The sequence below is a fragment of the Dermacentor andersoni genome, chromosome 8 (assembly GCF_023375885.2).
Source record: "Dermacentor andersoni chromosome 8, qqDerAnde1_hic_scaffold, whole genome shotgun sequence".
Lineage (NCBI taxonomy): Eukaryota > Metazoa > Arthropoda > Arachnida > Ixodida > Ixodidae > Dermacentor > Dermacentor andersoni.
Window position 1 is genome coordinate 10,420,313 of NC_092821.1, and position 24,449 is coordinate 10,444,761.

Here is a 24,449-nt window from a genome sequence, read left to right on the forward strand (position 1 = left end):
TGCAATTTGGTCAACGCTCGCACTTCCAGGGTACTTTTGTGCACGATAGTACATCTCCTTTAATGCAAATGTAATGAAGGCAGCTCATAGCCAAAGCAGCAGGTCACCATTGAGAAAATTGTCTCGTCAACACACTGACATGGCTGCTGAGATAAAACACTTTGCACTTTGTGATATGAATGCACTGCATTGCATATATACAAAAATGTGCAACATTTCAGTCCTCAAGTTCTTAGATCACAGAAGCAACTTTATTTTCTTCAATCACTCGTCTTGCACTTCTTCCTGGTGAAAGTTGTTCTTGACCCCAAACGCTTGCAAGGATAAACTTGCTGCTGTTAGAAGAAACAAATAGTCTTCGTGAATATCCATCCTAAAGAAAGCGGCAAAAAAGTATAATCACAGAACATGACAAAGCAGTAACTTCTGTGTTAGAAAAACATGTAAGTAGACCAACATTGTTGGAACAAGGAATGTTGCTGTAGCCAACATTTCGACATAGGTGCTTGTCATTGGGGTAGCAAAAGTTTTCCTTGGCTGTGTTGTTTTGGATTGTGCATAGCTCACTGGCCCCTAGCCTCATTGGGGGAGAGGAAATTGGTGCATATAATAGGTCAAGAGAAGCCAAAGTGTTAAAATAAAGGAAGGAAGGGTGTGCTTAGCAGTGGCGATTGTGATGGAGTGGGTATGAGCACTGCTGTCAGTACTTGCTAAGAGTAGGGGTGACCAAAACAGAAAACGATGTACGAATGTAAGCAGTCATTATTCCAGTAGACCTAATCTTCCCAGAAGAGAAAATAGGTATCAAGATAAACAGTTTGCACTTTTAGAAAAGGGAAACGATGAATTAAGGAAAATAAATTTTGTATCGAGATGCATCTGGTTAAGATCACTGTAAATGGTAAATGAAGGCACATTATGAATATACATTTTTTTGAAATCCGATGAAGAAAAGATATATTAACCAAATAATAAAAAATAGGGACATTAAAGTTAAACTGGGCATGACCATAAAACAGTAAAGAACAGCCTGTAGAAAAAAAATGGGATGGACAATATGATAACCAGATGCAAGAATGCAAAACGCCGAGCGCTGTTTATATTCATGCTGCTGTTGACGGCTTCAAGTTTCTGTCTTCCCGGGGAACCTTTGTCTTGTCTTACTTGAACAAGGAAATCGGTCATTTTTTAAACAAGTCAGTTCAAATGCGGTTGAAAGCTTCAGCATTATTACAATGAAAGAAAATATTATGGGCAGTTTTCCTGGGTGTGCTTTCATTCACCAGTTATTTCCACTGGTGTAAGCTCAAAATATAATGGTCTAAATGGACCTTAGCTCCTGGCAAACCATTAGCTGGTCTTTTTTTCAACACAGATGCCTGCACATTAAATGTGTTGGCAGGAGCGCTAGCGATCTACATTATACATGTTGCCACAACCAAGGTGAAACTTAGTAACAGTGAGTGAACAAAAAACAGCATTCCACAATACTGATTCAAGTCGTCTGGAAAAGTTGCTTAAGTTATTGTACACCCCCCAACCCACCATAGACATAATTATACACCACACTGACTCTCATGGTGTCAACCATGCTATTATAACACTAGGCATCAAGTGAGGAGAATTAGGGGATAAGAGGGCACAATTCTTTGTTATGCCATCAAATGTGCTTTACATAATTGCTACATTCCAACCAACAAAGGAGCAGCCGGTTTGTGAGATAGTGACCAATGCATACGAAAGCTAATGACATTCTGTGCAGCAGAATGTTGCCGATGAGGTGTTATGGACACAAGTGCACTCTTTCACACAAAATGACATCCTGCAGTCAAACCTTGTGCAAACATTAGAGTTTGAAAAACACCACAGTGGAAAGCAGAGTGCTAAATTTGTTGAAGATTACTAAAAATTATTCGATTATTCATTAACCTTACTGTTCGTTAAAGATTCACAGATTGTTCCCTACGGGTGCTATAAACAGGCACCCTGCTTTTACAATCGTAGCAACAATGGTCTGTGGCACAGACAAGAAGAAATGCTCATGAAGTTTATGCAAGAGTATACCCTACAAATTACACCTCATTTCACATTCCAATGTGGTAGAAGAGGAAGACGAAAAAAACTATGTTCTGGTGGAGGATGCATACCCCAGAATAGAAGAAACAAGAGTACCCTAACCATTGCTGCTGCCGATGCCTGTGCACTAGCAGTTACATATAATATGGCAGGTACGATTGTTTTTCCACAAGCACTGCAAGCTGCTGCCGGTTTACCAGTACACAGTTGTAATAAATTTATGGCAACCCAAAGCTCTCTAATGGATTTATCTCATCTGACACATTTGGAATGCAATATTCTGTAAATAAGTGAAGCGCGATGTGCCATCCTATACAATGAAACACCTTTGAAGAATCTGAATCACCACCTGCACTCTTAGGCAAAGTTACATCCTTTGGAGTGCCCCTTCTGCCACACAACAATAATCGTTACCTGCCTTAATGCGTTTCCTTTCTTGAAAACGCCACGCCCGCTACTTCCCTGTCGGGAATGCTATCATGCTGATAACCCGCATGCCGTTCGTTACTGGAAAGTACCGGGCTCGCAGCGTTAAAGAAAGGAAACGCATCAAGGAAGATGACGATTATCGCTGTGTGGCAGAAGGGGCACTCCAAAGGGTGTAACTTTGCCTAAGAGTGTGGGCAGTGACGAGGTAAAAGAGTGTCTTCTGTGTAAAGTAGTGCACCTGTATAACATAAAGGTGTGGAGAATGCATTTAGTATCAGCTGTGAAGGTTTCTAATTTTAATTGCACACAGTAAAAACCTGCATGCAGTTTTGCAAAACGCAAACCCCCCACCTTTTTGTTGTTCAAAGGTAACGACACGTAGGGCCACAACATGTACAGTATGGGTTTCGTTCCCAAACAATCAAAGTGAATAGCACCACCCTAAGTGTTATGTGCCTTCTGTCTCACATTTTCTGTCACAAAATTGTTGGTGTCAAATGCTGCGATCGGCAGAGAAACGGATTTTTGGAGCAATATAAAGTATTAAGTACTGTGATCTCAGTTCTTTCACTGCTGTTTATGCATTATCGGGCCTTAAAGTAAAAAAAAAAGAGGAATAAATACATGCGTATTTCACGTCACAACCCTCATGAGGTATTTAGTAGTCTGGATTATAAAGGATTCCAGATTTACAGCGCAGGACAATTTTATTCCACTGAAAGAATGGCATCATGCCAATGATTCTGCATTTGGTGCTATATTTATTTGTATTTACTTCAGTTGGAATGTGTGTGTATTGTCAGCGATATCGCTTGACATGTTTTAGATTGACTGTTTTCCCAATTTAGGCAAATTCGTATTCGCAAACAACCTTGTATGACACCAAGTACTTGCTTAGCAGGAGTATTTCTAACATTTGCAAGGTATGAGGCTCTTGAATGCATATCTAAGCCTGGGGTGCACGCCGCCCCCTAATCTCATTAGCAAGCTTCCGGAACTCCTCTACGAGGTTTCTTATGATGAATATAAAGTTGCTTGAACGGGAGAAATAGGGAATGTAAACAGGTGAATTATGCAGCATAAGAATGATGTCAGCAAGAAGCAAGCAGCAAGAAGCAAGCATCAAGAAGCACTGTCGCTTAATGTGCATAGACTATCAAACGCAAGAATTATTTGGGATGATTTAAAATTCTGGCATTAGAACGAAATGTCTTTTAATCTATGTATAAACTCTGATTATTCACTTTAGTACCACTACCTTTACCAGAAACATTCATAATCATTATCCTATCTATGCCACACCATCCTAACTAATATACAAGCCTTCATAAGCTGCTTTTTTTACTGATAATTCTCTGTGGCAAAGAGGTGTCCGTATGAAGACCATATCATATACTTATTACCCGTTTTTTGATAAATGATAAGGGAAAAACTTCACACCAAAAATGCATTGAGCTTGAGCAAGTTCTACGTTTGAAGCTGTTGATTCTTTTTTCCCTTTGCCATCGCTGACCCACCTGGTTAGCTAAGTAGACAGAAAAGCTGCAGGAGAAAGGCAGGGGTGCCAAATTAGACTTGTGCCCCAGGGGACCTTTTCACGGTCACTGGAGGAACTGCCTGTGGCATCGGCATCTTCCTTGAGGGCCATGGTCATGTCTAAGAAACCTTGTCTCCACAGGCTGCATAAAGAAGGATAATTTTTGAACTAAGTCACTTTCATAAAAGAACCCATTTAAGTTGTATTCGTGGCTTTGCACCACAATATTGACACATGACTGGCCACTCAAGACACTTTACATGTATTCGCAGGCTTATTCCTTGGAAAAACACTTTTATGTAGCACACAATGAGTAACAGTAACAGAAAAGTGTATCGGGAGGCTTTCATATTGCTCTACAACTTTTCGTTGACACTTTTCATTTAATTATTTGAGATATTTATTAACTAATTAAGAATTATGTAATTAGGCACAGTGCAAAAAATAATCCGAGTATCTCTAAGCGATGGCAAACAACATTACCTTCATTCTGTCTAGTTACATTGCGTTTACATATTTCTAAATCTTGGTGCACGATAGTTAAGACACCCTGTAGATCATAAAACAATATTACAATTTTCATAATCATTTCTTGCGTGTTATTAGTGGCTATGGCTGCTTCAAGTTATTCTTTCAGTACGGTACAAGCAGTTTTGAAGTGAAATTGTTTTGCATCGAGGGCGTGTAATCTAGAAAATCAAGCAAAAGGTCAAGTTGTGTTCACTATTCAGATGTTTAACTAAGAAGCTGCAGGAAAAGGAAACAGGACATAACACCTAATAAACAATGCGAAATTTGAAAATTTAAACTGAACAAGAAACCAGTTTTTTAAACGCAGAAAAAAGCCACCAGCTTACGTCGAATACACCCTTGTTATGTACTCCAAGTGAAGTTGTTACAGCAATGCTTGGGCACCATATGAACGTAACAATCAACAACCTTGAGCAGAATATTAACACCACTAAATGAACTGGCCTTTGAAGATTCTTGATCAGAAATCCTTAACGACTTGTGCTGGCGTTTAATCTGTCGAGCTCAATCTGCATTCTCAAATGCTGGCTCTCAGCCATAATTTCTCTAAACGCAGCATCAGCTTAAATCTCAAGATAGGGTTGACCTGTAAATAAAGTGTATAATGCATGGCAAACATCATGAGCACTCTTACATGTTAACCAGTGCGTTCACTCACGCAGCCATGAAATTGTGATGCAGACACATGATATATTGAAGCTGGTTTTGTGAAGTGTTTCATGCTTCCAAGGTTTCTTCTGCAGTTGTGAAAGCTGTCGCCACTAGCTAAATAAGCTATGAGAATAAAAAAAGAACTTCAACATAGTCACAACATGTTGGTCATTTGCAAGTAAACAGCAGCCTTTTTGGGCTCCCAGGTTGCCTGGTGCAAATCTACTATGCCACAGTACTTGCGTTACCCAGTAGAAGCCACATTAAAATACAATGTGTTCAGAGCCCTTTCCCTTTTTCTGCTTTGGAAACAGTTTACCATGTGTTCAGTAGGCGTCGAGAAAGGGGACAGAAAACATTGTGCACCACTGATTTCTAATATTTTTGCTGGATGCAGCACACCGCACCTGTTGCAGGTGAAGCCAGTGGAAATGCGGTGTCATGCAGTCGCCTGTCCTGGAAGCAGGGCATATGGTGGACTAACTAGTGCGTGCGATCAGATAATATTGCTGCCGAAAAACTTTTCTTTGTGGTTTTTCACATTTTAGGAGGTCTCTACATGTCTGGTATGCGTTTTTATGACAATCTGAACCCGTATACGATAGTGTTCCATTACATCAAGTTTTTTCTCATTTACCAGTGTTTCCATTGGACGCCACTCATGTTAGCGACACTGTAGACACTGCAATGAAAAAATTCTGGACACCTTGAAACTAGCTACGGCTACCCATTTGTTCCCAGAGGATCACGTGGGAAAGGGACCGAGGAGGTCTAATCCAACACGAAAGAACGGTTCCACTGGGACGGTGATTGGCTGGAGATGACCGGCAGGCAGCAGCTGAGGTGTTTTCCGACGCTCGCAGGGATTACAGGCAGCAACATAGCGTGTGACGGAACGAGCGAGTCCAGGCCAATGGAAGCGGCGGCGGACGCGGTCGTACGTGCGGGTTACCCCAAGATGTCCTGAAGCGGGCGGTCATGCATCTCAATGAGCACAATCTGTCGCAGATTTTTCGGCACGATAAGAAGAAGATCAGATCCGTCAGGGAGGAAGTTCCATCGATACAGAATGCCGCCCTGGAGGATATATCGCCGAACGGATGCGTCGGCAGCTGTAGAGCGCAGACGCTCGATGAGTTCTCGCAGCGATGGGTCTCGCTACAGTTCTTGGCTTGTAGCGCGAAGTGAACACGGATACAGAAAGGAGCAAACAGGACGAGCGCTATTTTTTCAGCAATGGCTTCACTAGAAAGGCTAAAGCGTTCACATTGAAAAGAGCCCTGTTTACAAGAAATGTAATGCAAAAGGATAGACAGTTGGGCGAGTTGGTACGGTAACATGGTCTTGGCTTGTTGCGCGAAGTGAACACGGACACAGAAAGGAGCAGACAGGACGAGCGCAGACAGAACAAGCCAAGACCATGTTACCGTACCAACTCGCCCAACTGTCTATTCTTTTGCTCGGTACAGCTCATCAGCGGTATTAGCGAAGGCAGACACAGAGAAAATGCCGTTGGTGGTACTACTGTCGGCGTCGTCAGGCTCGTCGACCGGGTAGCGAGACTGGCAGTCAGCGTCCTTGTGTAGTCGGCGAGATTCGTAGGTCACATAGTACGAATGTTCTTGAAGGCGTAAGGCCCAGCTACCAAGTCCTCCTGTAGGATCTTTCAGTGAGTATATCCAGCAAATCGCGTAATGGTCTGTGACAACGGAAAAGGGTCCGCCATATAAGCATTGGCGAGCTTCGCAACCGCCCAAACTAGGGCCAGACACTCACGCTCAGTGATGAAATAGTTACACTCCGCAGGCGAGAGGAGCCTGCTGGTGTAAGCGATAACACGGTCGTGGGCGCGCTGGTATTGTGCCAGTACTGCGCCAATTCCGTGACTGCTGGCATCAGCACGGACTTCGGTAGGCGCAGAAGGATCGAAATGGGCCAGAACGGTAGGTGTTGTGAGAAGGTCAACTAGAAACGAGAATGCAGAGGCCTCGTTATCTCCCCACTGGAAAGGGGCGTCTTTTTTCAAAAGTTAGGTTAGTGGTCGTGCTATGGCCACGACATTTTTCACGAAACGGCGGAAGTACGAGCAAAGGCCGGTGAAGTTGCGCACATCCTTGACACACTTTGGAACAGGGAAGTGCGTAACAGCATGGATCTTGCCTGGATCCGGTTGCATTCCATTCGCGTCAACGAGAGGCCCAAGAACGGTAATCTGGCGACGGCCGAATTGGCACTTTGATGCGTTGAGTTGCAGATCGGCTCGACGAAAAACGTCCAGGACTACTGAGAGGCGCTCGAGGTGCGTAGCTAACGTTGGGGAGAACACTATAACGTCGTCGAAGTTGCACAGGCACGTGTACCATTTGAAACCGGGAAGAAGGGAGTCCATCACGCGTTCAAAAGTGCCAGGAGCGTTACATAGACCGAACGGCATCACTTTGAATTCATAGAGACCGTCCAGCGTTACAAAAGCAGTCTTCTCGCGGTCGAGATCGTCCACGGCAATTTGCCAGTAGCCGGAGCGAAGGTCAATAGAGGAGAAATAGCGAGCACCGTGCAGGCAGTCAAGGGCGCCATCAACCCGAGGTAGGCATTACACGTCCTTTTTGGTAACCCTGTTAAGGTGCCGATAATCCACGCAGAACGCCGTGAGCCATCCTTCTTTTTTACAAGTACACCATGTGACACCCATGGACTACATGACGGTTCAATAATATTCTTAGCAAACATTTACGAACTTCAACGTGAATAACTTGACCCTCAGCCGGTGACACTAGATACGGGCGGCGATGAATACGAGGGGCATCGCTGGTATTCATTCGATGTTTAACAGCTGTGTTTTCAGCCTAAGGATGATCGGTAAAGTAAAAAATATCGTGGTAGGAAAACAGAACGCGGTAGAGCTCGCGAGTGTGCTCGGACGGCATGTCGGGCGCAATCATTTTCTGTAAGTCGGTGATGGTACAAGTTGCCGGCTGCGATGGTAGAGCAGGATCGGCTGAATTGTCGTCTACTGCAATATGTGCTACAGAGTGATCCTCGAATGAGCAAAGATAGGCCAGTGACATGCCGCGTGGCAGCACTTGTGTCGTCAAGCCAAAATTGACCACTGGCAGGCAGACACAATTCGCTGTAATAGATAAAACTGTATGAGGTACTGTGATCCCGTGTGTCAGGAGGACGTATTTCATAGGAGCCGCGATGTAGTGACCGTCGGGGACTGGTGGGGATGACACGAAGTCAACGTAAGTCAGTGCCGAAGGTGGAAAGCGAACGAAGTCGATGGAACTGAGGCGACTGGGGTGTGGTTCAGCGGGATTCAGAAAGGTGAAGGCGGTGGGTACTGGAGGAACAATCGATGAGAGCAGGGTGTGCGGAGAGGAAGTCTAAGCCGAGGATGATGTCGTGGGGACACTGGGCGATACTGTGAATAGCACGATAGTGGGGCGATCGGCGAAGGAGACACGGTCGGCACACATACCAATTACTAGGGCTGTTCCGCCATCGGCGACACGGACACCAGGCGTCATGGCCGGCGTGATTATTTTCCTCAGCCGGTTACGAATGTCAGCGTTCATTACCGACAAATGCGCCCCAGTGTCAATGAGAGCAGATACAGAAACGCCGTCGACTTGCACGTCAAGAAGGTTCATATGATTGGGCAACGTCAGTAGAGGATTTGGCGGCGTAGGGAGCAATGCAGCGTCACCTCGAGGCGCTGCATCGTCTAGTTTTCCGGCTGGGAGCGGCGTCCCAAGGGAGTCGGCGAATAGGAGCGACGGGGCGGGGGGAAGCGAGATTATCGTCGTTTGGGCGAAGGCGAGCGAGGATAGGGGCGGTTCGGCGCAAGAGAATCAGTGGCGCCATTATTGGGGCGGGTGGCATAGGCACCAGAAGGGCCACTTAGGGGGCGAGAGTAGGTAGTATAAGTAGACAGGGTCGGGGAACTCCAGCGACTGCGACAGTGCCGAGATATGAGCCCGATTCGATGGCAGTGAAAACAAATGGGCTTGTCGTCAGCAGTGCACCATTCAGATGGGTTGCGGAAACGTGGTGGGTAAGAAGATGCGGGACGGGGCGGAGTCGAAGAAACCGGGTGGGTATCAAGGCGATGGTCCGATTAGATGGTGTGAAGACGCATGTTTGCGAACTCCTGGTGGACAACGGCCTCGATCAGGGAAACCGTGACTGCAGGAGCGTTGGAGGAGCTGGAGTCGAAGGCAGCCGGATCGGTGGCCTCGATCTCACGCCAGACGATCCTGGTAACATTGTCAGTGTTGTTGGGACGATGAGCGTCGGCACAGGAAGACGTCGCTGGGGTGTTGGGCAGACGGGCAAACTGCAGGTCGATACGTAGGCCTTTAGCGAGTTCCAGGCGGCGGCACTTTTATAACTGCATCCACCGTCGCCATGTTGTTAAAAACAAGCAAGATGAAGGCGCCAACGGCAATGCCTTCGAGGATGTGGGAAACTTTGTCTCAGTCATGTGTGCGTCAACTTTGCGGCACAGAGCCAAGCCGTCCTGATTGTACGTGACGAAGGGCTCTGTTGACGTCTGCACATGGCCGGATAACGCATTCTGCGCTGCAAGTTGGTGAGCGTAGGGGTTGCCGAACAAGTCTCGGAGCTTTTGCTTAAGCGAATCCCAACTGCTGAGCTAATCTTCGTGCGTCCGAAACCAAACTCGAGGTGTGCCACCGAGGTAAACGACTACGTTGAAGATCATGATTGTAGGGTCGCACCGGTTATTGCGGCTGACGTGTTCGTACAGGCTGATCCAGTCCTCGACGTCTTCCTCATCTTTACCGAGAATACGCCAGGATCACGAGGAGCGGGGAGAGTGATGTAGGTCGTCGAAGTGGCACCAGGTGTCGGAGCCGGTGGAGTCGAGTTGCCGTCGTCGGGAGCCATGAAGGAAGGCTCGATGTACCGTCCACTGCGAAGCTCCGTGACGATGTACAGAGAAAGTCCACCTCCACCAAATATGTTACGTAGGAAGACGAAGACGAAAGCTATGTACAAGGATATTTACAAGGAAATACGCCGCGCTTGGCCACGAGGCAACATCCCGCGCTAGCCTCTGATCGTCGTCGTCGTTTTCACCCTGCTCGCGTCTTTGCCATCGCAAATACTGTTCCGAGGCAATATATATATATATATATATATATATATATATATATATATATATATATATATATATATATATATATATATATATATATATATATATATATATTATATATATATATATATATATCCCTCCTCTCCGTCTGCCCTAGCAGAGCACATCTGGTGCAGCGAGCTGCGACAGCAGCGGGCGTCGATGGCGGCGCCATCTGTTGGAGCGCGGCGGTGACGTTGCTAAGCAACGGCGGCTCAAAGTGGTTTATCGACCACGGCATATGGCACAGGGCATACGGCATACGGTGCGACGAGCCGATATGGCTCGCTGGCTGGCGTAGTAAATCTTTCGCTTTAAAACAAAAACCACATTCTCTCACGGTATAAGTCAGCCTGCCATAGAACTGGCCGTGCCACGTTTTACCTGCCTAGCCAGGCACGTGAAGACACGATGCAGCCCGGGCACCCACATCTGTCTGGAACAGATGTCCGCGCTTGCGCCGCGCTTTGACGCGCCCGAGCTGTGCCGCACCGCGTCCGCGTAAGCGTAGGCGCGCGGACGCGGGCCCGCACGTGGGGAAGCATACGTGTGGTGCAACCTCACAGAACGTCACTGACGCACTTGTCAGTGCGTCTGTGGAGGGGTTTACTATCCCAAAAACTGTGGGCTTGCGTGCTTAATTCCGGTCACTGTCCTTCACCTACATATACCTATTTCTCCGAATATTCTACATCATCATCATCATCATTAGCCTGGTTACGGCCACTGCAGGGCAAAGGCCTCTCCCATACTTCTCCAACTACCCCGGTCATGTACTAATTGTGGCCATGTTGTCCCTGCAAACTTCTTAATATCATCCGCCCACCTAACTTCCTGCCGCCCCCTGCTACGCTTCCTTTCCCTTGGAATCCAGTCCGTAACCCTTAAAGACCATCGGTTATCTTCCCTCCTCATAACATGTCCTGCCCATGCCAATTTCTTTTTCTTGATTTCAACTAAGATATCAGTAACTCGCGTTTGTTTCCTCACCCAATCTGCGCTTTTACTTATCCCTTAACGTCACACCTATAATTCTTTCCATAGCTCGCTGCGTCGTCCTCAATTTAAGTAGAACCCTTTTCGTAAGCCTCCAGGTTTCTGCCCCGTACGTGAGTACTGGTAAGACACAGCTGTTATATATTTTTCTCTTGAGGGATAATGACACAGGGATATTCTATATCAACGTGAACCATTTCTTTATATTTATTCGCTAGATTGGGCACGCCGTGATGTTTAGTTATCAATTCTTTTTCGCGCTCACTTCTTTTTCAAGGCACCTACTCTTTTATTTTCTATAAAAGTAAGTAGTTTAATCGAAACTTGCATGTTGCCTCTGCTAAATATCCCGTGAGCTTTCATGTAGGCTGTTTACATCGTGTATGTATTGAATAGCGCAAATAGATATTACAAGTGTAATGAAGAAAAACAGAGAGAGAGAGAGAGATAAATAGAAGACACCAAAGGCAGGGACGCCAACCAGACGCACCTCCGGTTTGCTATACTCCACTGGGTAAAGGGGTATGGGGATGAAGAGAAAGAGAGAGAGTGGAGAGAGAGAGAGAGAGACAGAGCACAGTTTCGCACACAGTTAAAGGTTCTCCACGAGTGTACACATGGTTCATAGGAGCTGTCGACTTCATGTGTTTCAAGAGAGCGTTCGTGGCTTTCTGTGCCATGGACGCGTACGGCCAGGGTCCAAGGATTTTCATTACGGAAAATGGTCTAGAATCCAGCTGGAGGAATGAAGAAGAACACCTCCACGTAAGTAGCAGGATTGCCAACGGCATCGTCCGCCGCAGATGCTCCAGCTTAGAGACTGTGCTCGGTGAAGTGCTCTACCCGTCAGCGGCCCGTCGTGTTAAACTTCCTTTATAATTGGTAGACGCGCTAAGTCCCTTTAAACTCTATCATCCTGGAACTCCGCAATCGGACGCTACCTTCCACCATGCCTGACGCCGACCAGCAGACGCTTCCGTCGCCGCCTGTTCTCTGCGCTGGCCCTATTCGCCAGCGTCATCCTACCATCTTCCGCGCGACGGATGACAACGACACTTGAATAATGGCTTGCATCATGCGAACCGGTCGCATAACAAGGCCGCCACGCTCGCTGGGCCTTGCGATTCTAGGGGTACGACGTACGCGTGGTGTATCGTTCCGGGCAGAAGCGTTCCGACGCTGGCGCTCTTTGCCGCTCACCACTCTCGACAGAGGCCCCTCGTAAGTCCGAAGAACACAATGACCCCTGGATTGTATGCATTTTCGACGTTCTCTCGGATACCTCCACAATTCCGGCCTCTCGAACACCTCGGTGCCAAGTTCCTCATCTCTAAATCCGTGATGAACGCAATCCGTGATGATCTCTGACCGACGCAACTATGCGCCACACGAATATACGTGTTTGCTCCTCATCGCGAGAGCCTTGAGATCAGAGGTTTGTTCCTATTTCCACTCGGACCCCCTGCATCGCCACGCCGGCATTTCCAAGACGTATCAGCGACTTCGGCACCGCTACTACTGCCGGGGGATGTGCACCTTCGTTCGGAACTTTGCCCGCTTTTGCCATGAATGTCAGGAACGCAAATATCCCCCGTTCCTCCCACCTGACAAACTCCAACCAATGCCATGCCAAGCTCAACCTTTTGTCATGTAAGTGTCGATTTATATGCTCCACTTCATTTGTATAAGTCCGGCAACAGGTGGAATATAGTTGCCGTCGACCACTTAACGCGCTATGCAAAGACTGCTTCCCTCCCAGCTGCTACAGCACAAGAAATCGCCACTTCTATACTGCACTGTTTTGTGATTCGTCATGAATTCCCTCGTGAACTCCGCAGCGACCGAAGCCACGCCTTTCTGTCTGAAGTCGCTGAAAAATTGATTGCTGAATGCGCTATGGTTCATCGAACATGCATCGCCTATCACTCGCAAACAAATCTTTGACTGTGAAAAGAAATACGCCATTTATCGATTTATCGATTTCCTCAAGTGTCCCAGTCGTGTCAGCTTTAGAAGTGGTGTGCGTGCGTATTACCATTGACAATAGGGATTGCATTTTTTGCGTATGTTACAGACCCCCAACGGCACCCCGTTCTTTTTGTGATGAACTTCATGACGTCTTAAATAATATAGTTACGCGATACCCCACGTTGCCTTTATTTATGTTGGGAGATTTCAACCTTCCAAACATCTCATGGCACAGTTGTACCGCCACTATCACAAAAAATTCTTCGGAAAGCGCACAGTTTCTTGGTGTTTGTTCCGATTTCAACCTCGCACAACTTGTTGATGAACCTACTCGTACTACTGCAGTTTCCGCTAATATCCTTGATCTCATTTTTACTACTACACCTGATCTGGTTTCGAAACTTACTTATATATCTGGTTTAAGTGACCACTTGATTATTCATTTCACTTTGGTTGCCCATGTTTCTACTAAAAAGAGCTTTAAGGTTGTTCGCGATTACAAGCACGCCGATACGGCTTCTATCACGGCAGAAATGGAATCATTCACAGCTTCTTACATCTCCAGTTTTGACGAACGCTCAGTTGAGGATAGCTGGCAACTTTTCAAAATTAAACTACTATCTTTAATTGATAGTTATATACCTCAACGAAAGATACCCTCAAACACTAGATCGCCATGGTTCGACAACTCTCTTAAACGCCTGCGCAACAAAAAGAAACGGTTATTCCACCGGGCCAAGCAATCAAATCTCCCCGATCATTGGTCAACGTACCGTCAAGTGGAAACTGACTACATCCAAATGTCTAGTAACGCTAAAACTACCTTCTTGAATGTTACACTGCCCTCATTTCTTCAAACGAGTCCGCGCAAGTTTTGGAGTGTTGTTAATGGCACTAAAACAAACATTATACATTTAACTTACCCTGATGGCACCAATGTTCCACCTAATCAATGTTGCAGCGTTTTGAATGAGGCGTTTGTCTCTTTCCTCAATGCCAATATCATCGTCAATTTACCGAGTGCACCGAGTTCGAACTTCCCTGTGATGGATTCCATAATAAGTTGACAGGGTTGGTATTAGCCGGCTAATCAATAATCTGCAGATTTCGTCTGCCAGTGGGCCTGATAGTATTAATTCAAAAATATTGAAATGCACTGAGGTGTATCATCTGTTATTCTTTCTAAAATTTTTGCTCAGTCGTTGCACTATTCTTCGCTCCCGCGTGACGGGAAGAAAGGAAATGTGGTTCCAGTCCCAAAGTCAGGCAATGCGCATGCTCCCGAGAACTACCGTCCCATTTCATTGACAAGCATCTCATGCAAACTTTTGGAATACATCATTTACTTTCACCTTGTTGAATTTTTGGAAACCAATTCACTCTTTCTTTCCTGTCAACATGGCTTCAGAAAAATGTACTCGTGTGAAACCCAACTAGCTTGCTTTACTTGTGATCTTTTTGCTGCATCTGACAATAACTTTAACGTTGACTGTATTTTCTTGGACTATGCTAAGGCATTTGATTTCTCCCCCACCGAAATGCGGCCGCAGTGGTCGGGATTCAATCCGGAGACCTGATGCCTAGTAGCGCAAGAGTTTGTGCTAGTTTATCTCTGACCATTTTTGAAAGAAAATGCTCCTCGGCACCCTCGTGGGCACCTTAACATCGTCGCAACAACATTAGGAGATAACCATTTCCCAATTACGCCTCCAAGAGCCTAAAGATCAAGCCCCCTCTTACGTCTCAACACCACAAAGACGTTTATTGGATGTTTGCTGCATGGCAAACCACCACCCATTCCTCAGCACCTATCCAGACGTCAACACAGCGTGGACGCAGACTCTTGACGGGTCCCAAGAAAGGCCGCTATGCCACCATTACCTCGCAGCCTGAGCTAAAGAAGAAAGGAAGGGCGGGGGAATCCAATGGCTACCGAACAACGATGGCAACTTGGGATTCGCAGGTTGCAATCCTGCCGCATATCTATACCATTGGGCTTCGGAGGCGGTGTTACTGCGGAGTGTTGCGAGCATGAGCCTGGTATCGCAATGGAGTCGACGACTGTGGTTTGCTGCTGGACACTCTTCAGATTCCCTAGTCGTCTCGCCTAGGGAAGACGACGGTATTAAAAGCGGAGACTTTTCGAACAGTAGAGAGAGGGTCCTGATGTGAACTCGGACGTTTAACTAGCTCCTGCATGGATTGAATTTCCTTAACCGGAGCCCTGTAACTAAGCCAATAAACACTTTTTTCCATCATTCCTACAAGCTGACGTAGCAGTCGATAGGCTTGGGGGATTCCTTGCCCTATCTTGCCCTAACGCCTCCCTAAAATGCAAAACCGTGCGTGCACTCCCACCGCACCTAGAAGCCGTATGCGAGAGAAGTGCTGCACAGCATTTGCCGGCGAGAGAGCGAAGTCCGAAGGGATTTGAAAAATAAAGCGTGCGCGAGTAGGACAACGTCGCAACTTTCCATTCTTGCCAATATGCTTCACAGATGTCCCTAATGTAGCAGCCTGTCGTGGTATAAAGCAAAACATAATAAATTAGGAATAATTCTAAAGCACATTCTGTGCACGTCTTGCACACATTAAAATTCTTATAGAAGAATTGACTGCCCTTCTACTACTGTGAATAAGGGTGCAAGCGAAGCTCACGTTCCGCGGCTCTTCATTGTCGACGTGCTGACCTCGAGGTCAGCACTTCGGCGACGAGTCCTCGAGCCAGTTCCCGCCAGCGTTCATCAAACGCCCCCTGTTCTTCGACCGAACGCCCGACACGTGACCCACTCGCGCTGCCATTCTTTCAACGAAGCCTGCTCTTTGGCAAAACAAACCAAACACGTCTTCCCCCGGCCTCGGAATTTTCGCCGCTTTGGCGGCAGAAGTAATTGGCGACATCCACCAGGAGGGCGGGATAGTAAATCCGCTTCCGTTGCACGACCGCCTAGATCGGCGCGCGCCCACGCGCGTTGATAAACGAGGCTGTGCTCTTTCGCCCCTACTCTCAACTCCTCTTCCCTTGCCCTCCCTCACAACTACCTTACCCTAGACTGTCTCCGAGCACGCCCATAGCTCCGGCGCCAGATTAGCCCGCTGCATGAAGTTTCATGTTCCGTTATCTGCTGTTATCGGGAAGCATGCGCTGATGTGCCTGGAGCGGTGTGGGTAGTTTCGTCAGTCTTGTGGTCCTCGACAGCTATGTGCTTGTGCTCCGCGATGTTTCACCAGTTTCACGACTCGAACCACTCGTGCATCGTGCAGTGGTGCACGCATACCTCAAGAAAAAGCCATGCAAGGTTGTACCGGGTGCCTAAAGACAACAGGTGAGCGCGCAGAGCGAAGTACATCACAAGGCGCATGTACACGAATACTTCCCTGCGCACGTGTGTGCTCCATGAGTCTTCAGACGTCCTTGCGCCTTGATTGTGCTACACTTTCCTCTTACCGGTAGAGAAAGCTGACAAATAGATGTTCCTCCCGATTGTCACCTGGTCTATTACTAGCATTTTTTTGTGCCAAGTCTCATTCTGAAACTTCAGTAACTCGCCCAGCTTTCCACTCCACTCTCAGTGCTTTTTCTATGTGTCACCGGTCTACAAACGTACTAACAGCAGAAAAATTAGTGTTCGTGTTTATATATTATCTCAGTAATTGCCGATAGGAAAACTACGCGAACAACCTTCGTGTGTAAGCATGGTACGCTTTTTCTTCTTTAAATCATGAGCATTGCAAGTGTCCGATATGCAGAGTTTTGCAGTTCATGTTTATTACACAAATGAGTACCCAGTAGGTCGGACTTAGTGCCTTAAGTGACGTAATTTTACTGCTAAGCATTGCATTCGCGGTGAAACAAAAGTCGTGTTGTTGCCTATTTTTACCTGATCTTTGATGGAGGAATAGGCCTTTCTGCGAATGTTTTCTATGTGCTGCTGCAAAAGCTGACCAGCTTCTCTTCCCCCATGCCACCGTTATTCAAGTTATGGCCAAGTGCAAAATAATGTTATAATGTGTATTTGCGTTTTTAGTACAATGTCATTTTTGTTCTACCATGTCTTTTTAATTTTGTTCAGTAGTAATGAACATTTGAGGCGTTTCATATACTTTTGTGCTTGTATATCAGTAAGTTCTCTTTCTTTTTGCTATGTTTCTCAAAAAAACAATCTGGGCACTTCTATTTTTTCCGTATTTTGCGTGTAATTGGTGTTGCGATTACCAGTGAATTTTCCTCTTCTTTAGTTTTCATGACTATATCATATACGTCGTCCAGTTTTCTGCAATATCTCAATCGGTATATCAAAGCTCTCAGTGCGCATATCAGAAGCTCTTCTACTCTTTGGTCTTCAGGGCATTATACAGAAATATTTTTGATAAGTGTGTACATGAAACCGCCTGCGCGTTTTCTTGAGTTATAATAATTTTCTTTTATTTCACTGTCTGTGAATTTGTGTTCCTTAGTAGTCATGTACATGTCCTGCATTTTTCATTTTTTTTTTCATTTTCTGAGCGTCTATCACACAAAGTTATGCGAAAATCTTTGTTTTCGGAAACGGAAGTCAATAAAACAAGGCCAACGATCTGCTGTGTTGGAAGTGCAATTTACATATCTTCTGGCATAGGCTGGCACACTCAAAGTATGGAGAAGACTGAGTGCGCGCAAACACGCAAACACATAAAGAATCCACGGTGCACCACGCTCCAGTTCACAATGCCAATGCCGTGCGTGGCGCGCGCGCGCAAAAAAAAAAGAAAAAGATTTACGCGCCGCGGGCACGGGAAACAAAAGCAAAAGTGAAAGTGCGCGGGTCATGGGTAAGGGTGAAAAGGGAGCGGAGCAAGTTGTCATAATAAAAACAAAAATAAAAAATAACAAAGAGCGCTAGGGTGAAGAGGCGACACGCGGCTGCAGTTCCTGTTGCCATGACAACGTAAACAATCCTGTGCGCCGCCATTTTTCCAATGTGTCACCCTCCGGCTAGGGCTGTAACTCCATATCTCCAGAGACAATGAACGCAAACGAGCTATGGTGAAAGCGTTCGAGTCCCACAGAGGCAAAGTACATTCACGGGACATCAGTGGCAGCCCAGCCGCAGCGTCTGCTCCCCAAAGCGGAATCAAGACACGTTGACCACTTTCATGTACGGCTCGGGTGGCTTCGTCGGTGTGTTCATTCCCTGATGCTGCATTGTCCTGGAAGCCAGGGCTGCCTTGGCCTTGGAGTCACTAAAGACTGCCCATTGTAGCGGTGGTTCCTGATTAATGAAATCAAGTGTAGCATGTAGTGCCGCATGTTCAGCGCCCGTTGATGTGGCCACACAAGAAGTTCTTAATTTGATTTCTTCATATTTTTCCGGGATGATGACTGCAGGAGCTGTGCTGTTGAGTTTTAAAAAACAATCTGTGTAGACATGTTGCCGGAATCTGCGTACGTTGTTAATGTGTTACAAAGTTGCTTGTTTCAAATCTTGCAAGGGCGCTCCAGCTTTCTTTCTGATTCCTGGAATCGCCAGTTGCACTTGCGGCTGGTGCAAACACCACAATGGATCTGATAATAGTGTAGGAGTCGTAAATTCCGATGGCAAGTAGGACTGATGTCTGACAACACTTTTGACAAAGGTTGAACGTGGCCTTCTTGCTGGCAAGCAGGCAAGAGGGTGTGAGAGAATTCGAGTCAGACATCGGATATGGGCTCTCAGGAAATCTGTGTCTATATAGACTGTCAAAGGAGTGTCTCCGGCAATGGCCACTGTCAGAATCGATGATGTAGTTTTGGGGAGATCGAGACAAGTTCTGAGTGCTTTTGCTTGCACACTCTAAAGTTTGCAGATATTTGTAGAGCAAGTATTTCCTTGTACAGGTAAGCTGTGCCGCAAGAAGTCCAAAAACAGTGCATTATATAGTTGCAACATTAATGGTACTGTTGCGCCCCAGGACTTCCGACGAGAAATGCAAGAAGGTCCGCGATGGTGGCCAAACACTTTGTTATGTACGAGACGTGAGAGCTCTAAGACAATTCAGCCAGTGGGCAAGCTCTCCCAAGTAACGAAGGACCTATTAAAGAAGAGAGAAAGAATGGAAGTGTCTAACTCAAGCAATAAGATAGAATTCGCGGAATAGTCAAAACTGATCAACAAGAGGAAAATTAGCGATATTCGAAACTATAACGTGAGAAAGACTCAAGAAGGCGTAAAAATTGGACGCAGCCTGCAACTTGGCATAGGACAAACCAAGTTGTATGCACTAAATTATAAGAAGGGTAATATCATCAGCAATCTCGAATATATAGCAAAGGCAGCGGAATAATTCTATAATGACCTGTACAGCACCCAGAGGAGTCAAGATACATCAATTAGAAACAGTAATGAAGAGGATACAGAAACTCCTCCTATACCTAGCGGTGAGGTCAGGAGGGAGGGCCTTGCAACTCAATAAATGTGGAAGAGCGGCAGGAGAAGATGGAATAACAGTCGATTTAATCAAAAATAGAGGACACCTAATGCTTGGAAAACTGCCGGCTCCTTGTACGAAGTGTCTATCGACTGCAAGGGTCCCAGAAAACGGGAAGAATGTCAACATTATAATAATCCACAAAAATGGAGACGTTAAAGAATTGAAAAATTATGGGCCCATTACGTTACTCCCAGCATTATATAAAATATTTACCAAAATATTCTCCTATAGATTAACGGCAACACTGGACTTTCGTCAAGCCTGGGAACAGGCTGGCTTCAGGAAGGGATACTCTAGAATGGATCACATCTACGTCATTAATCAGGTTATCGAGAAATCGGCAGAGTATAATAAGCTCCTCCATATGGCTTTCATAGATTATGTAAAGGCATTTGATTCAGTAGAGATACCAACACTGATAGCGGAATTACGTAATCAAGGAGTACAGAACGCTTACGTTAATGCCTTGGAAAATATTTACCGAGGTTCAACAGCTACCTTAATTTTACACAAGAAAAGAGGAAGATACCTATCAATAAAGTGTTCAGACACGGGGACACAATCTCTCCAGTGCTATTCCCTGCGTGCTTGGAAGAAGTATTCAAGCTATTAAACTGAGAAGGCTTAAGAGTAAAGATTGACGCCGATAATCTCAGCAACTTTCGGTTTGCCGATGACATTGTTCTATTCAGCAACACTGCAAATTAGTTACAACAAATATTTTAGGCCCTTAACAGAGAGAGTGTAAGAGTGGGATTGGAGATTAATATGCGGAATAAAAAGATAAGGATAAATAGCCGGGCAAACGAACAAGAGTTCAGGATCGCCAGTCAGCCTCCAGAGTCTGTGAACGAGTACGTTTACCTAGGTCAGTTAATTACAGGGAACCCTGATCATGAGAAGGCAATTCACAGAAGAACAAAAATAAGTTGGATCGCATACGGCAAACATTGCCAGCTCCTGACTGGAAGCTTACCATTACCATTGAAAATGAAGGTGTAGAATCAGTGCATCTTACCGGTGCTGACATATGCAGAGACTTGGATACTGAGAAAGAAGCTTCAGAACAAGTTAAGGCCACGCAAAGACCGACGGAACGAAGATTGCTAGGCATAACATTAAGAGACAGAAAGACAGCGGTTTGGATCAGAGAACATACGGGTATAGACGACATTGTAATTGACATCAAGAGAAACAAAAACGGAACTGGGCAGGTCATGTAATGCGCAGATTAGATAACCATTGCATTATAAGGGTTAGAGAATGAGTACGAAGAGAAGGGAAACGCAATAGAGGACGACAGAAAACTAGGTGGAGCGCTGAAGTTAGGAAATTCGCGGGCGCTAGTTGGAATCGGTTGGCGCAGGACAGGGTTAATTGGAGTTCGCAGGGAGAGGCCTTCGTCCTGCAGTGGACATAAAACAGGATACTGATGATGATTGGAAATGAGAAATTATACTTCAATCGTACAAGAAGTTACAGCTTGAGTGAGATTGTGAACAAACATTTGGAAGAAATCGGAAGCAATTTTTTTAAAACTTGTTTCGGCAGTTACCTAGAGTACGTATTGCAGTGTTGTACAAAGGGTTAGAGGCCACTGAGCGCATTTTCTTATGCATTGACTGGTTGCCGAGAAGATCTCGTTTTGCTCTTCTAACGATGCCCGGATGTCCAGGTTTTGTTCTCGCCCTATTCCCGTCTTGCGCGCTTGGATAACGGCTCTGGATTTTGGCTTAAGCTGTCTTGAAGGGGGCGGACAACGCGAGATAAAACCATTTCATGCTTAAAGGGCCTCCAAACCGCATCTGATATTTTCAAATAGTTCAAGTAAACAGGCGCATCGAGTTCTGAATGCCGTCACGATCAACTATGCCAAACGCTGCCGCGCTACGCGGCGTCTGCGCGCCACAAAAAAAAAAAAAAAAAAAGAAAGAACTCCCATGCTCCTTTTTGCGCCTTCCGGTATAACCATGGAGAAAGGAAAAAGATAGAGGGGAGCGTTAGGTCATGCAGCCAGCCTTGACAAGCGAACGCTCCGTAAAGCCGCAGTCGTGGCCGACTGCGTCACTTCTTGCGTCGAGACCATGGAGGAAATTCCAGATTTGCTGACAAGTTTGGTTACCGGTAGTTTTAATTCGGTGCACGCTCGGCTGGCAGCTGCTAGCTGCTCAGGTGGAGGACTCCGTGGCTGCTGAGCCACTCTGCCTGTATCTCTGGTCAGATTTTTCTTTGGATGCTTGTTCCGCTTCGGTCGTTTCCTGCAAGGCATGTGTTCCGCACTTTGAGCGAGTTGTGAGACGTTCACAATCTAACGTATACGTCAGCACATGTAGGCTACAGGTATACTTCAGCCGAAGTAAACAGACCGTTGTGAGCGATATGAAGCGGTATGCACTCGTCACATTATTGATCGAGGCCTTGCGCGAGTGTATATTGATATGTCATGCGATCTTTATGGATTTGCATTGTTGCTGGGTCAGTGGCATCTCACGCGTGAGGGTTTGCATGCATGCGGTAGATCGCATTGCGAAGCGGAGTCATCTTTCCAGGCCAACCGCGGTGGAGCTTATCGCCTTAGATGACGCGGACTCCCGCAAGAAACGGTGAGTTGCATTTGCTACGTACATGCTATGCTGTTTTGTCGCGAAACATGGTACGTTGTCAATTGATCGGCTCCCAAGAAAAGCAGCAGACAACGCTGTTCCAGCTTCTGAAGTTTTAGACACATGTACGCAAACGGGCAGAAAGTTAGGCAACTTGGTACGCTAAACATATTTTTGGATTATAGCGCGAAGTGACACAGACAGAGACTAGAAGAAGGCGGGACGAGCGCTAACTTTCAAATAAATCTTTATTTAAATTATCAACATATATATAAGTGATTTCAAATCTCGGAGCATACGAACATGACCAGGTCTAAAGGCTATCAGAAAAATACATCAAGAGGTAGGCAAGCCAGAAAACCAAACCATCTCAGCACGTGTGACCATCTCAAGTAGTGCCTTTTGTTGTTTGGTTGTCTGGCTTCCCTATCTCTTGATATGTTTAACTGATAGTTTGATGATCGTATGCTGCCGTATTCGCAATTACTTATATATAACTTTATAGTTTCAATAAAGATTTAGTTGACAGTTAGCGCTCGTCCTGTCTTCTAGCCTTTGCGTGTGTGACTTCGCCCTACAATTCAAAAATATGACCCATATACGGCCGGCTCCTGTTGTCCCCGCTATGTTCCTAAGCACTGAACCTGCTTCGAAGACTCTGATGTTTTACCAGATCTTGGGCCGCCACATCGGCTTCAATCGTGTTGCGGCATGCTCCCTGCTATTATTTCCTTCCTCCATGGTAATTGGGGGCGAGGACTGAAGGAGTCGCCATATATCGGAAGCACCTCCCTTGCGTAGAATGAGGGATCACGCGGCGCGCTCCCCGTAGGTTTGACTTGCGGCACTCAATAAAAACACCACTCGGCAGCCATCCTGGACATTTCTGTAAGTACTCTCAAAACGAGGGGAGTTTCTTACTGTCCAAATAATAATCTTCGGCAAACTGAAAGCACAGAATCTTTTACAGAATCTTTACCGAATACGTACAGTGAACGCCACTGCGCGCGGTCGTCGCGATCGAGACTCCCGAACCGGCTTCTCGCGTGAAAAGTAGGCAAACGCTGAGAGCAAACTATGTGAAATATGTTTTTATAGTGGGCTGCCTCTATAACCAAATGGAGCGTAGAATGAAGCCTCAATGCAGCGATCGCACGGGTTCGCAGCGAACGACTACACGTCTGCACGCACGTCCGCGCACAATGCTTCGCTTTCGCTACGAGCGCGTTGTCGCACCGTGTCGTGAGCTTTAGGCCACAGAATATCAGTATTTTAAAGTACACAAGCAACCATTGTTGCGTGGACGCCATGAGAGCTGTTCAAAAATATTTTCATTATAGCGACTTTGACGACTACGGCGACTATGATTTGCCGTCACGACGCTTCAATCTACTTTTTTTTTTATTTTTGGACATCTCAATATTATTTCTGAAGTTGCGTCGCAGTGTACGTTTATCAATATTCTCAGTGTGGGATATCCCACTGCTTCTTTTTTTAAATCCAGTGCATTATTCGATATCACAAACATGATTGACCATATGACATGCCTTTCTTAATGCACTTCTTAGCGCTCTCTTTCCGTTCCAGTGAACTTGCCAGTATCTAGCGTCAACAAGTCCACAGACCAAACCGTCATGACATCACCCGGGCAGCGAGCGCGGCAAAGCGTCTCAGTGCGCGTTTTCTGCTACTCACCGAACATCGCAGTTCCGGTGCCGTAGCAGAAATCTTCCTCGCATCCGCGCTTGCTGCATACCCGAGTTGTAGCCGATGGGTGTTTGCCGGCTCAAAGTTCCGCGTGCCAAACTTCACGCAGATTCTTGTCCTGCAGCTACGTGTGAAAAAGGCTGAGAGCGGGCTCCGGTGCGTGCGTCCGGCACTGCGGCACCGAGCAGTAGCCTACCAAGCTGCATGCCTCCAAAGGCAGCCACTACGTATTATAGTGCTTTCTAATGTTGTCAAGCAGACACCCAAAGTGGGAGTGCCTCGCTACTTAATCAGAACCACTGCGCAGGTGGAATTTTAAACTTTCGTTTTCAGCCCACTT

The 24,449-nt window shown here is 46.1% G+C and overlaps 1 long non-coding RNA gene across 1 annotated transcript; it reads right to left on the reverse strand.

Annotated features, from left to right (window-relative positions):
• Window positions 1–229: 229 nt before the first annotated feature.
• On the reverse strand, window positions 230–4,136 carry LOC140219984 (uncharacterized). Its single transcript, XR_011896222.1, has 2 exons — window positions 4,023–4,136; window positions 230–335 (listed from the first exon to the last, which is right to left on the reverse strand). It is a non-coding gene; the product is annotated as an uncharacterized lncRNA (long non-coding RNA).
• Window positions 4,137–24,449: the final 20,313 nt, after the last annotated feature.